We start from the raw sequence: 14,989 nt of genomic DNA, 5'->3' as shown, positions 1-14,989 counted from the left end.
GATAGAATGTGCTTGAAACATTTATTGACTTTTACTTTTTAGAACATTTGTCAACCATGTGAACAACGGTATAAGCCTCAAAAGTTTCATAATCGGTGTAGAATCATTTACATGTTCATTTTGTTCCTACAATGTATTGTACAATTAATAGAAGTACGATTTCTGTGTCATTTGATTATACATACAATCCTCCTCTTTGAAGAATTATTAAATATGTATAGAACATTGGTTGATACCGTTAAATACCGTTAATACGTCAAATAGGATAATAGAAGATGTTCTAATTTGTAAGATTTTCTTTTAGAACTTCATTTCGCTTATTATCATACTTGTGACCATAATGTTGATAATTTGTAAATTGTTAGATTAAAAGAGATAGTCCAAATTAATTTCGTTTCATAAATCTGGGGTGATCAGTGTTAGATTCTATGGTGCTGAAATTTTTCATCTCAGGTTCCGCAAATTTGTGGTTATCCATAAAATCTCGTATATCAGAGAAGAACGTCACCGTTGGATTTCACAAATTCTAGGATAGTTTGTATCGTCTCGTATAACGGTCATCCATGTTGGTTCTGTAGTCTAGTGATTATTGTATCACATTGCATTTTCTGTGGACAATAGAGAAGTATCAGAATAACAAACATTACCCTATAACAATCTGTTTAAATTTTGTATTATATATGTAATCACACATTTCTTTTCTTTTATATTTTGTTATTTCCTCTAAAATGTATAGTTTCTGTCTATTTCTCTTTCTCGCTTCTTATAAATCTTTCTTACTATATTTTCTGATTATAGAATATGCTATTCAACTACTTGTTAAATCAAATTATGATATAAATCAACTTAAATCGATGTAAGCTGAAAATTCATCCAATACTAAAACAAAATTCCAATATATTCTCTGGATTAGTAGTTAAAAAATGTATACGTTATGATTGAAATTCAGAAAATGTACAAATATAGAAATACATATCTGAATTTTTACTTATGAGATATTTATTACAATTAGCATTCTTTTACAGAAGAATAATTTTTGTAAACTACCAACGTGATAATCTTTCTTTATCAAACTTATAGTACTATTTGAGATTTCATTTCTGAAACAAATATATGAATGATTTGAGAATCCCACTGTTTTTAATCGGTAACATTGGAACTGACGTTAAAATGATAACGAGGTTTGGCAGTTATGCGAATCCCTTACCATTTTCACGTCATATTCGACATTATCAATTTAGGGTAGATAACATATGTTCTGAAATACCGATTGTTCAGGCAGCACAGGTTTTGTTATGTCCATCTGTGGTTATATCCTCTACTACGGACGAGGTATTTCCACCGACGAAGTACAGAATAGACGTGACATGCAATGCCTTTTCGTGTTCCATGTTTTGGGGGTCGCTTGTGCATCTTCTCATTTCCGTTCCACATTCGGCGTTATCGATTCAGTATATAATATTAGCATGAACTGAAACTACATAAAATCTTATACATATGAAATTATAAATAAAGTATAGAACAGGATATCCGATAATCGCAACAAAGTACAGAATTCTATACTTCTAGAATACTTTAGAGAGCATTAGGTATTATCAAAATAATAAAATATTGTATACACATTATGTTGTCGAGAGCAGAAGACGTAAAATTATCTGATAATAAAAAAGCAGTGTATTGAAATTTGTTAATTAGAATGTGAAAGTATTGAAGGCTTGTAGTATATCTGATTTCAATACACTTGTATTTACATATATGCGCGAGAGAATAAAAATTATCGTTAAAATATAGCGTGCAAGTCAATGTTGTCTATTCATAAATATGTATCCTTCGTACGTACTGCTATATCTTATTAATTACATCTTAATTAATTACAATGTAATATTCAATTTTTTAAAAGGAATAGGACATAGCATATAAGAAATTGTTAAGGACATTTAATCGCGTTATATTTGACTCAAGTTGTTTAACTAATAATTATGTCCTCGAAATTAAATAGAAATGTACGTTATGACAATGAATTGAAATTCATTAAGACAAAAATAAAATTTTAGAATTATTCTCTCAGGATTATACACAAGGGTAGAGATATCTTTCAACAAAAGTATATTGAACACTGTTGATTATTGAAATGAGTAGGAGTGTCGTAGAACTCGTGGGATTAGCACTGATTTTATATGAAGTAGGCAAATAAAAAATTAAATGCTATGTTTAAAATTGAAAAATAAAATATCATTTCAGAGATTCTAAAAATTTTACTAATATTAGATAAACGAAATCATTAATTTAATTATTACTAATTGATAGTATTGTTTTAAATTAATATAGTATGATCGTTTTAGGATAATTGTTAAAAATTAATGAAATAATTGCTAGGAATTAACAGTAGAATGTACTTTGTATGAATGTAGAATAGACCTTAGTGCTATAAATTAATAGTATAAATGTTATAAATTAATAATTTAAAATGTTACGAACCAATAATTAAATTATTAATGGAGGTAGAAGCTTTTCTCCGATCTTTACAATGCGGCGGTTGAAGCAAGAATAAGCTGGAGCACGAGTCGAACGTTCCTTACGTATGTATACGAAGTGCCATACCCTTGAAAGGGTCGCGCAATAATCAACGTACAAAGTATACATTACATCTACTCATTGCTACTGATAATTTATATACGTATACGAAGCTTTTGATAAATATTTCGAATTTTTTAAAATTGACATCATTCGTGATTAATACTACTACTACCACAAAGACCATTGACAAAAGAATTCTTAACATTTACCGGAAAAATGACTATTTTCGGGTCTGCTGGTAAACATCCGATTCGCAGCTTATTAAAATTATTGACGCGCAAATCTTCCGAGAGTACAGATAATTAATATTAACAATTAATATTATTTAATAATAGTCTGGAATACGTGGTAAATCAATTGGAAAATTTGATTCTAAAAGGTCATTGATCATGTGATTTATGCGGAAATATATGGAAAATTTTAAACAACCAGGAGGATAGACTTTAATGATTCGCTGCGCATTTCCCATTTAACTTTAAACAAGCTTTTTATGATAAAATATTTGTTCCACGATGCAGTTCGGCACACAGTTAGCAACCAGTATCATGTGTCTCGTTTAATATTCCATAGGTTTAATGTTTGCCATTCGATCGGGTTCAGTTAATGAAACGCAAAATGAACAAGCGAAGCGTTAATATTTGAAGAAGAAATGGCGCTCTATTTCGACGAAAAATAGTAAATAATTTATACTGGGAATCGTCCTGCTTGATGACAGTGTACTTTGTGCGAGAAAGGAATCAAAAATTAATCTTTTATTAGAGAATATTTCAAGTATAGCTTGTAGAATTCTATTGTACAGATATTTTTTACAATTTTATAATTGACAAGTTAAGCCACTAAAATAATCGAATCATGATTTTTATGACTATCTCTGCTATCAAAGAAAATATATGCTTCTGTGGAATTTTCTTTTAGGGCGCAGAAGAAAAATTGTGTGATATGTAGCATCGTTAATAGAAAAAGAAAGAAAAACAACAAAATATCTTTATTCCGGGCCTTTAATCACCAATTATTAGTTAATTTATAAACATCCATCTTATAAAAATGTATATAGATTCATATCGAAACAACTACCGCTCGACTAAAGTTCACTTCATAATAAAGTGAATGTATACCTACGTCGTTTTGCCCTCATAATCATAAAACTACATCATAAAAACATTATATCACGATACAAAATGATCATAACAAGTGCGTTAGGAGCTTAAAAATTACTTGGACATTACACCGGTGTGGAAGAGTTATTTTGTTGACCATTACGGTCTTCCCCGTTTCGTTCGCTTGGAAATAACAATATTTAACAATTACTAAAGAATATAGCATTATTTCATGCGCGTTGGTGCCTCGAAAATGACTGTACTCGACGATCGCTGATGACGACGGAATTATTTTATCACGCTGCATTTACGAATTAAATGTTACAAAGATTATAAATTTTCACGCTTACATATGTATTAGAAGAATGACGATAACAGTGGTTAACAGTCAACCATAACACGATACATATTACTTTATTGCTTATTATCTCTTTGCGACAATTTTATTAAACGTTGCAAGTATCATTTTACGTTTATTACACGTTTTGAATCAACTTTGAACGAAAGAATTTCATAATATTATAGTTTATAGTAACTCCATTATAAAATGCAATAAATTCACATTAAACAAACCGAACTGAACGCTAGATATAGTTAACGAGTTTTGTAGAGTTCTTCTTTCAATTATTGCTTTAATAAAAGCTGTTGTTGATACACGATAGAAATACAAATGGAGGATTAATAACTTTTGCTAGAAATTTATGACGCTTGTCATCGGACTAAAAAATTATAGGACTTAATATTTGGCTATAATTACGCTGTATATACCTATTTATATACTATATACATGTATGTACATTTATTCTCTAAATATTTTAATACGTACAGTATTTTTGATGGTTCTATGCATTTTGCATTTTAAGTTTGTCATAAAGATGCATAAACATTCGCGGATTAATTAAAATTGTACGTCGATTGTAAATAATCTAATTATATGAAAGAAAAATTTAAGAACAGGACGTTACGTTCTAAATTTTTCACATATTGTGTAATACATGCTGTTGTTATTTTAACATTATCAAAATGGTAACATAACGAAGAATAACGAATACATATTATTTAACGTCATCGTGTTATTAGATTTAGTCACATTTTCGTAAACTGATACACCATGCACGCTATTCCCACTAAAATTCCGAAACAACATGAAATCCAAACATTTCATCATGCATTAATTTTCTGTGGCAGACATAACGTATGTGGATAAATCAGAGATCTCAAATAATTGTGAAAACAGTTATTTTCGACATATATTTCGCGTTTCACGATTCCAAAATGTCCATAAAGTAGTAGAATACATTTACAATTATGCAACAAAACTATGGGTAGAGTTTGACATTATATCCTGTAATATCGTTTGCTCTTGCAAGTATCCCATTGAGAATTCGATTTCATCTAATGGTTGTTACGCATAGATATACTTTGTTAATAATGCAATTTTTTTTATTGATCGCGGTCATTATCACAGTTATTATGTTTGCTATCAAGGGAATATGTAATATAATATTTCAGGCAATACTCTATTTGCATTTTCCAGGAATATTTCCAAACATGTACATTCAAATATATTTCCATGACATAAATTTCACAGATAATTTAATAAAATTAGAAAATATTGTAAACAGTGATCTTTTTTCTTTGTTATTTTCTCAATAATTTTTGTGTAACCGCAGTTGGTAATACTTTATCGACATTTGATATATTAATTTATATTTATTAAAAAACGCTAGTAGAACTTTTTCATATAACTGTATTCAGCCATAGATTATTCATATATTTAGACTGAATTACATTGTGAACGTATTCATTGTAAAATAATAAGTAGGATTTCCTTTCCTTTGTGCTCTGTAGATGCTTGTGTTACCGATTGTAGATGAAACGCTATTTTTTGAACAAGTTCCTCAGTTTACCGCAGTTCAAACGCAGATGTTATTTAATTTATAAATAATAAATATATTAGTACGTAGTAATAAATTTGTATTATACATGATACAAGTGATGTCAAATTAAAGTACCATTTTCGTATAATTGTAAGTATTATTATAAAAGATTATAATCACCATTACATTTTAGGTTTTCGTAACAAGTTCGTTAACCTTTTTCCTAAACTATAGTATTGTCGAATCAAAGGTTATTTATATATAGACGAGATAGTCAAAAGTTTCTTTCGGTATTCAAGTGTATTATAGAAAATTATTAAAAAGACGATAACTATAAAAAAAGTGTAAAACAAGATTCCTTGTATCTTTCAACGATTATTAACATTTCGTGTCTTTGTTTGGCCTAAAATATTAGTAAAACATAATATTCTCCTAATAAAATCAGATATATATCAAATACATTTCGACGAATCGCCGACAAACAAGAAAGACAGTATTATATATTCTAAAACATTATCATTTAAGATAGTTGCCGAAGTTGATTTGTTGAAAAGTTTGCTTTGCCACGATTTGCCACAAGTTGTTTCTTCCATAAATATGTATGCTCTTTCTCCATAATATAGACAGTATAGTCATACGTTCCAATTTCAGGATGCAGAGTAAAGACATTATCGGTTTACTAAGAAAACATAGCACAAAGAGAATAGAAAAGTAGGTATACCGGTAACTAAACAATAAACAGTTGACAAAAGGATCATATTTGTGTCATGTACGACTAACAAGCTTTCATCGAAATGTAAGTTTTAATTAAACTTATCGACAATCGATATTTCCATGTTTAAACATCTTTTATTCAAATAAAAAGAAAGAATTGAATGTAATTCTTGTACATTTTTCAATTTTTTAATTTCGATTAAAAAGGTTAACGAAACGACGGTATTCGCGATCTAATTATAAAACGAATGAAATTGTCGAATTAATTTATCGAGAATGAAATTCCATTCGATTACGTGAATCAAAATCGAATATAGATATCCAACGTCACCATACTTCCTTTTTTTCATAGTTATTTGGGTAAAATTAAATTTATATACGTCCCGTTGATTTCAATTTATCCGTGGCATAATGCATGATTCGATCTATTGACCTGACTCGAGCAATTTCTGTTCAACTCTGGACAATTTTCGTCTCGCAGACCTTTATGTTCGTCTAGACAAAATATGCGCAAATTGAATAGACGAACTTAAAATTAAATCGAGACACTGACGTAATTTGCTAAGTTTAGTTAAAAGTATACACATATAGCATAGGAAATTAATATCTTGAGAGCTAAATTTAATTAAATGAAAGAATAATCAGCAAATTCATGACGATTAATTTTTATATTCCATTAAATATATCACTGCTAAATTCTATGATCTACAACGTGAAATATGAAATGATAAATAATTGAACGTTTTTATATGTAACAATATTTCTGATCCTTACCATTACACTTACGTATCTATATGGCCTGAAAATAGTAAAGTGCGTCTAAATTAATGCTTTCAACAGCTTTTACGATACATTTTCCAACTTTAAACCCATAAAATGTTACGCGAACATCCCGATGATTCACGACGCCAAATAATGAAGTTCTAGTAGTTTAATAACAGCTCTTATTAATATTCAACATACGTTGTTTATTCGATCATTCGCGGAGAGACGCGATCGCGAGAAGGCACGTCAAAGGGGGTCGTAAATTCCCGTTACGATTAGATAATCGACACCACGAAATGATCGATCCCCTGATTTCTGTTACGACAATACCACAAAGGTGGTTCGACTGAATTTACACTGAATTAACAGGTATAAATTAATGTTTATTCCAACAACTTTATATAGAAAATAGTTACACTGATGCGTATGTATAAGTTAAATAAGTGATTGATTTAAGGATAGAAACCCGGTAATGACATGTTGACTATTCTAACGGTGAAGAATAAATAAGTTAAAGTGGCGATGCTGTATCGGATTTGTTCATGACAATTTTGGTTAGGAAAGTGAGGGCAGTAGACTTGTTTCTGATTGGATAAAACTTTCCCGTGTCTTCCCGTAATAAACAATAGGCTTTGGAAACGAATCAGTAAAAAGATGTATGTACGGTCTGAAGGACTTTAGGTAGAAAATGCCGGAGATTTATGATAGGTCCTTAAGACTATTGAGGTTATGCCGTAAGGACGCGCGGACATCTGGTTGCCATCTTGCCCTCGGTGCGTGGCCTGGTCGAGGTAGAGTGTCGCACGACGTAACATACGTATATCATAGTAAATCCTTCGATATGGCTTGTAATAATCAAATTTCCGACAAAATTTAGCCCTCTATTTATTTCTTTTTAGTCATCTTTATCCTTCCTAAATATTCCAATATTATTTTTACGACGCTGGTTGCTCGAGACGGTTAGAGAAGGTCAATACTATCGAACCAATCACACAAACAAAAACAAACGAGTCATATAGGCTTGACAAGTGGCCACGCTGCTCGTACGATACTATAATACAGTCCTTAAGACGATCAAGAAACAAATAAACCGACACAGTTGGTGATAAGGACAATAAACTAGAAAACTAAATTTAGTAAATATAACACAAGTTAATAATTCAATTGTGCATGAAAAATTTCAAAACAATTATCAATACATAATCCGACATCGCATTTTCTGTCGCTCCTTCTCGTATTTTTCACACAAACAACACATTTTCTTCTTGATAATTGTGTCGTGCCGGCACGATTATTCTACCAAATGTTNTAAATTGAACAAATTGTGAATGCAAAGTATTAAATAAAAAAAAAAAAAAAAAAAAGAAAAGACAGTTTCTTCGAACGCGGCATTAACATTGAAATGCATTTATATTTATCTCGCACAAACGTAATAGCATTACTTGTGCGTAGGTGCTCGGAAAAATTGACAAACGCATATATGCGTCCTTAGTCCACAGCGATGGTTTTCGCCAGACGCATATATGCGTCCTTAGTCCACACCGATGACTTTCGCCAGACGCATATACGCATCCATAGCACTCTAAGGTTTAAAGTAGATAACGACCTCTTCATTATTTCCAGCAGTGTATATACTAACGATAAATATAACGTAAAATCTCTTACAATTATTAGGGCACTCATATGCATATACAGAACTACACGAAAGCAGTAAAGAGTAATTTTTCGGAGATTGTTAGTTTGCTATTTACAATCTTTCCGCCACGATTGAGATTCATTGGAACGTAAAATCTTCAAAATCGAGGAAGAAACTTTAGTAGATGGTATTTGATACGTCTCAAGTTACGAATACGTAAGGGGATCTTCCATAAAGGGAAGTTCTTATTTTTGCACGGTTCGAGTTCCGAGAAAAGAAACCGAGCTTATTGTTGGTCGGGCCGACGATACGTGTCGTTAATCAAACGGACGTCCACGGATAAGATCGTTTGGCGTCATACAAAGGGAAACGGTCATCGTTAATTCATTAGAAAATGATTCGATCGTCGGGGCTATATTTACGGGGACTATAGGTTGCGGTCGAGTCCTTCGAAGACGCGGCCTCCCCTAAATCGATACGATCGTTCCTAGAAGGGGTAGAAATACCTTGACACACGTCACATTGCCCAATCAAATATTTATACGACGCTGTACGTTATCCTTCGTCGTATTTTCGTCCGTCGAGTTAAGCTCCGTTCAGATTGGCAGCGTTATCTGAATTTAAATCGCTTGGATCTAAATAACTCGGCTTTAAGTTTATATTTGTACGAATTAAGTTACCCGTTCCAAAGTTACTCGAACTTAAGTAACTTGACTTCGAAATGTCCACGTCAGCCAAGTTATTCGAACTAAAAATTCCGTTTCATCTATAACCATCTTTGTTTTAAACATCTTCCGTAACGAGAAAGAGAAGAATTCAGTCGCGACACGAGGAATTCCATGGAAACATTAAGAGCGAAAACGACACCTTAACTGAAGTATCGTCGAGCAGTGGAATTTGAACGTTCGTTCGGTATAGTTAGAAGCAAACTATTGGCGGAAACCGATGGAATAGGGAGCGTTCCTTGTTCCCTTAAGTTTCGAAGGCGAAGCATAGTTGAGGAATTCCTGTACAGCCAGTCGATACATATTTATTTATAAGACTTGTAGAGGCTGAATGGAGCGATCGATCTTTCTTTCGAGATACATTTGATGCTGTTACGGTTGCTCTTAATGCCTCATAACGGAATCGATATTCATACGTAAGTAAGCACATATATGTGAAAGGAGTTTCTCATATCCATCCTCGGAACGTTGCTTCCGCGTCTAACGCGTATACATCGCGTGATAGCAGCGAGTTCTGCTAGATAATGTTCGATTTCCTTTCAGGAAACGAAATTATTGCTCGTAGCTTGTGCATCGACGGTTCGATGGGTTCGTAATACGATTCGCGTATTACATTCGAATAACAGGAATTATTCCGAGTAGATTGGTCATGCGTAGGATAATGAAAAGTAGAAAATTTTATGTTTTTTAATTAAATCCAGTATTTTAACTTTTTATTATTCTCCAGAATTTAGTAATATTTGAACATTTCAAGTTTTTATTCTGAATTTTAGTTCGAGTTGATCATTGATTCGATGATAGTTAATAAAAAATATAGGACTTAATTTAATAATCGTAGTTGATTTGAATTCTTGTTTGGCATTGTACGAGAATGCTGCGGTTGTTACAATTCCAGACGAATTTTACTCCAACGTGCTGCGATTGTTCCAATTTTCTACCTGAGAAAGAAATTTTCTAATTATCTCGATACGAATCGGTCGAAAACGACTCGAAGAAAATAGCAGACTCGATCCTTTGTTTCCAGAAAATACTATTTTATTCATGCGCATAGAGTCTATATCATAGACGCGATACCGTTTGATCTTTAAAACAAACTAGCAAACTGCCAGCAAAGTGTCTGCTATCGCGTAACACCGTTTCTCGCGACGATCATTTCACGTTGACGTGCGTTTAGTACACGTTATCGTACATAGTTTTCGAACACCTAGCGACGTATGAACTTTTCACGCTACGACTAATGATTGACGTTCAGGAAGAACGATCGATGGCGTTATGCACTCTCTTTACTTAACAAATAATACAGTAGCAACAGGATGAAAAATGGCCGAATTATACGCGAAACATCTTTTCATTATTTTCTTCTTCCATTTTTTCCGCGTTGTTTATGTACCAGTTATTTATCGTTTGACATACTGCGACATAGAAAAATATCTGAACCTATCGTAGAGAGTTTCTGCGAATACGTGTGTCATGAAAAGCATTTCGAAATCTTGTTAGCACCGTAATTTGGATTTAGCAACGAGTCACAAGTATCATCGTTACAACGATCAAGTTGAAAACGATTAGAAAATTTACGTATACCTTGTGAAATATACATCGCAAGGCATATTTATTGGCACGCGTTCAAATACCTTTGTTTATCACGGCATGTGAAATAGAAAATTGTTCTATCCGTAATATCGCAACGCATTAAGTAGAAGAATTGCAACGAATTTTATATTATTGGTTTCCAATTTGGCAGCTTTTCGACAACATAACCGATTTATTCGATAAACTTTCGCTACCAATATTCGAACGTTACAGTGCCATCTCTTATCGAACAGCAGTTCCCCATCCAATTCTCTGAAACAAAAAAATTCCATCTACCATTAGAAAGATTACTTCTTACTTCAATTTTCTGTTCGAGACGATCGACGAGAGTAAACGATTCACCCAGATGGCGCGCGCTTTTCCCTTCTTCCTGCGCGTTCTTCGAGTTCTCGCGAGCCTCACGTCTGACAAAATTAGCCGGCTGTCGTGTAATCAGCTTTGCGACGCGTTTCCTCGAGCACGTGAAAGAAGAGAGCCCGTATATCGAGCTGCGACTAAGCGCTAGCTGACTCGTTCCCACCGATAGGAATAAATACATTTCCGATATCCTCTGCCGGCCGGTACCCGACGTTATTAAGAGCGGCCATTTAATAACTGCTTGATGAAAACTTGAGAAGATTCCTCATCGAAATGTCAAGATTAATAATGGTCGATATGTATCCGGATTCTCGTAGGAAGCTTTCTTACCGCGCTGGAGAACAGAGACGGTGAAAGAGGGTTAAGGGTTGGGAAGGGCGTGAGAAGAAGAACGGCGTGGAGGACAAGAGGGGCAAGCAAGTCGGAGAAGCCACTCAGAAAGTAATTTGCTCGATGCTTGGGCGAACAGGGGAGACCATGTAGAAGCACGGCCGGGATACGTTCATAGATGAAGAAAAAGGAGGAAACAGCGTGGCGTGAAAGGAAGTAGAAAGATTGCCACAGAGACGGAAAGTGGCGGACGAAGATGGAAACGAGAGAGAGAGAAAAAGATGGAGGAAGGTCTTGCGCGCGCGAGGACCAGGGGAGAAAAAGAAAATCGGTGACTGCTTCCGTGCAGAGAAGAGGAGAATGCAAAATGGCTTTATAGGACGTTCCAATAAAAAACCACTCCCACGCTCCCTTTCGTCCTCCTGTTCGTCTGTGTAACGCCTTCATTTCCAAAGTAAATGAGGACGTAGCCTCCGTTGAACGCGCCGTTGCGAAAACATAAACAGCCGCCGTCGTGATAAAAGAAAAACGAATCGACGGTGGATGGGCTGGGTGCAACGCGAAGAAGCTCGAAAAAGCGCTCGTCTTCCCCTTTTACGCTTTGTCGCACGGCCTGGCTTCGTCGAGAGAACGAAACCAGCAGGCAGCAACGTCGATAGGTAAAGGGCTCTGGCTCTCGGTTCAAACGGTTCCACCGGCTTTTCTATCGGTTCGTGTTTCCTTTTATCGAATCGGCAAACGACGCGACTTAAGAACAGTGTGGCGTCGAGAGTTACCGGCGCCACGGCGACACGCAGCGCTCTTGTCACTTTTAATCCACGTCGCAGTCAAGCATCCACACCTCTTCCGTTCTTTTTTCTTTTTGCTTCGTTACTTCGTTGGAACGTGTCGTCTTGAGCGATTTTATCTTGATGCGCCTTTGTATAACGCGATTGCAAAATTACTCGAAACGACTGTATATACGTGTAGCATACGTGACAGGAAGCGTACGGAAGTATGCGCGTATCGCATACAACTTGAACGCACAAGATGAACAAACAGGAACGGTATTCGTAATTGAGTATTTGCTCGTCTTTCCTTCTGTGCTCCGTTGAAGACTTGGCTCATTCGCGACATGCAAATGTATGTCGATTCGAAAATCATCGTTATGCATGAACTTTTGTACAACGAGGAGGACTTCACGTATTGTGTTACGTAAAGTTACTTCTGTAGAGAGTTAGTTACGTTACTTGGAAAAAAGAAATTGTTTTAGTTGTTGCGCTATTGGTCCAGTACAACGCGGAAAATGTCCCTCGCGTTATAGGTAATTCTGCTGTACTTCTGTATTATTACAAAAGTTTGATATTATGAAAATGAAACGTAGAACGTAATGAAAGAACACTTGGTCAGAAAATAAGAGCGTGTGCAAATACTTCCTGCAGCCACTGTAATATCACCTTCGACTCCGAGTACGAATATTTCGAAAAACAGCTTAATAGAATTAATCTACCGAGGGATATCGATTCTCTAAAAGCATTTCGACACGTTCGCATTTCGAACGCTGCCGCGTTTCCTTGTAATTGAAACAACGGTATCGGCAGAGCGAACCAAAACGACCAAAGTAAATAAGAGACCATGGAGGAAGAGTTAAGAATGCGAGACAGTTTCAGAAAAACATTTATAATCCGTTAACAAAGAGACGGGAACAGGAAAAGGAAGGAACGGATAACGTTTAAAAACTGGCAATAGGAAAGCATTGGCGAAGACAAAGAAAACGAAAGAAAACGGTGAAAAAGGGACAGCTTGCGACTTGAAAAGGAATTGTTTGCTGTTAATATTTTCACCACGCGTCATATTGTCACGTGCATCTCCCTCCTTTTTCTTTCGCCTTTTCTTCCTTTCTTTTTCTCTTTTTCGTTGAATATTAACCGTAAAAGTTTCTGTCGGTAGTTCAACGTGGATTTTGTGTCAGCCCACGGTAGCTAGGCGTGCGTTGACATGCCAGCGGAACAGAATAATCTCATTACGCGGCTGAAACTTCGGTCGCGGAATAATAAGGGGATATAAATGCAAATGAAAATTATGAAAATGAGCGATTAACCAGCCATTCCAAATACAAAACTGCCGAACCGGCTTGAAACTTACGATCGACTTCTCCTTCCGCCTGTCACCGCGCCCCTGCTTGAATAACATTACTCGCGCGTCGTGTACTTTCCACGCGCCAATTTGTCACCATGGCACGATGATCATCCGAGTGGATCTTAGTTTACGAGAATATCAATTCATGGTACCCGGCTGCATGTAAACTTCAAGATGACGGCCTCTTTTGGAATTTTATTTTCTCATTTGCATACGAAATGCCGGATAAAGAACTTGACGAATCGATACAAGGACAAAGATAGTTCTCGTCTGTGGAATAGCGATAATTAAACAGTAAACCGATTACGAAGATACGTATGAGTAACAAAGTCGTTGTTAGAAAGCGATAGTGTTTTTATATCTTTGTAGATAAGGGCGAATGTGCATAGATTCTCAAGATAATCGAGTTCAATGGAAAAGTTTCAATTTTGATGAAAGAGTATACGCTTCGAGATTTGTTAAAAAGATTTTACGCTATGGTAACTCTGCCAAAGAATGAAATCATTCTACGTGTTTCTATGTTATTTCTAATTTTCTAAATTACGAATCGGTCGAAAACAAGTGTCCACATATTTCCAAACAGCAGCGTATAATATTTTCATTTCTTCTCGTCTAGATCGTTGTCTAGAATTCGCTGTACCGCTGTATGTCCACAGATCGCATAGAACAACTAGGTTCGATGAAAGGTGGAGGCAATTATCTGAACGCTGTCTTTCGAATAGTTCGCTGTCGAGAGATGTACGGAATGTTTTCACTGCGTCGATGGTGAAAAAAGCTTAGACTGGCGCGTAGTAGTCGCGCGGCGATTACTGTCAGTCACTTTTACCCCGGCGCAATCAGGGGCGGTTTTGCGACGCGCGTATCACAGACGTACACCGCGGAAAACCATCGAGGCTGAGAGGTTCTGTCAAGTGTTCGACAAATACGCGACGTGTTTGCCGTCATCTTACGGTAAAATTTGATTACTCGTTCCCCCGTTGTCTGTCGTCGAGCCTGGATTGACGTAAATCTCCCCCTAGCCCTCCTTTGCTCGTAATACCACAACTTATGAAAAGTCTTCGCGTTTATCGCGGCTTTCCCGGTAATCTCCTTCGTCAGTGTCCGCGGAGCGAAACGTAGCGCGACAGTCGGGATGAGCATACGATCGAACGCAAACTGTTCCCCTTTCTTAAACCTTCCTTCCCTATCAATTTTCCAGAT

At 35.4% G+C, this 14,989-nt stretch overlaps 1 long non-coding RNA gene across 1 annotated transcript; it reads right to left on the bottom strand.

Annotated features, from left to right (window-relative positions):
* Positions 1–109: 109 nt before the first annotated feature.
* LOC122568229 lies at positions 110–2,545 on the bottom strand. The gene is made up of 3 exons (XR_006317015.1): positions 2,479–2,545; positions 1,268–1,477; positions 110–608 (listed from the first exon to the last, which is right to left on the bottom strand). It is a non-coding gene; the product is annotated as an uncharacterized LOC122568229 (long non-coding RNA).
* Positions 2,546–14,989: the final 12,444 nt, after the last annotated feature.

Source organism: Bombus pyrosoma, linkage group LG6 (assembly GCF_014825855.1).
Source record: "Bombus pyrosoma isolate SC7728 linkage group LG6, ASM1482585v1, whole genome shotgun sequence".
Lineage (NCBI taxonomy): Eukaryota > Metazoa > Arthropoda > Insecta > Hymenoptera > Apidae > Bombus > Bombus pyrosoma.
Note: the sequence above shows the minus strand (reverse complement) of the source record. Positions and strands in the feature narration are given on the sequence as shown.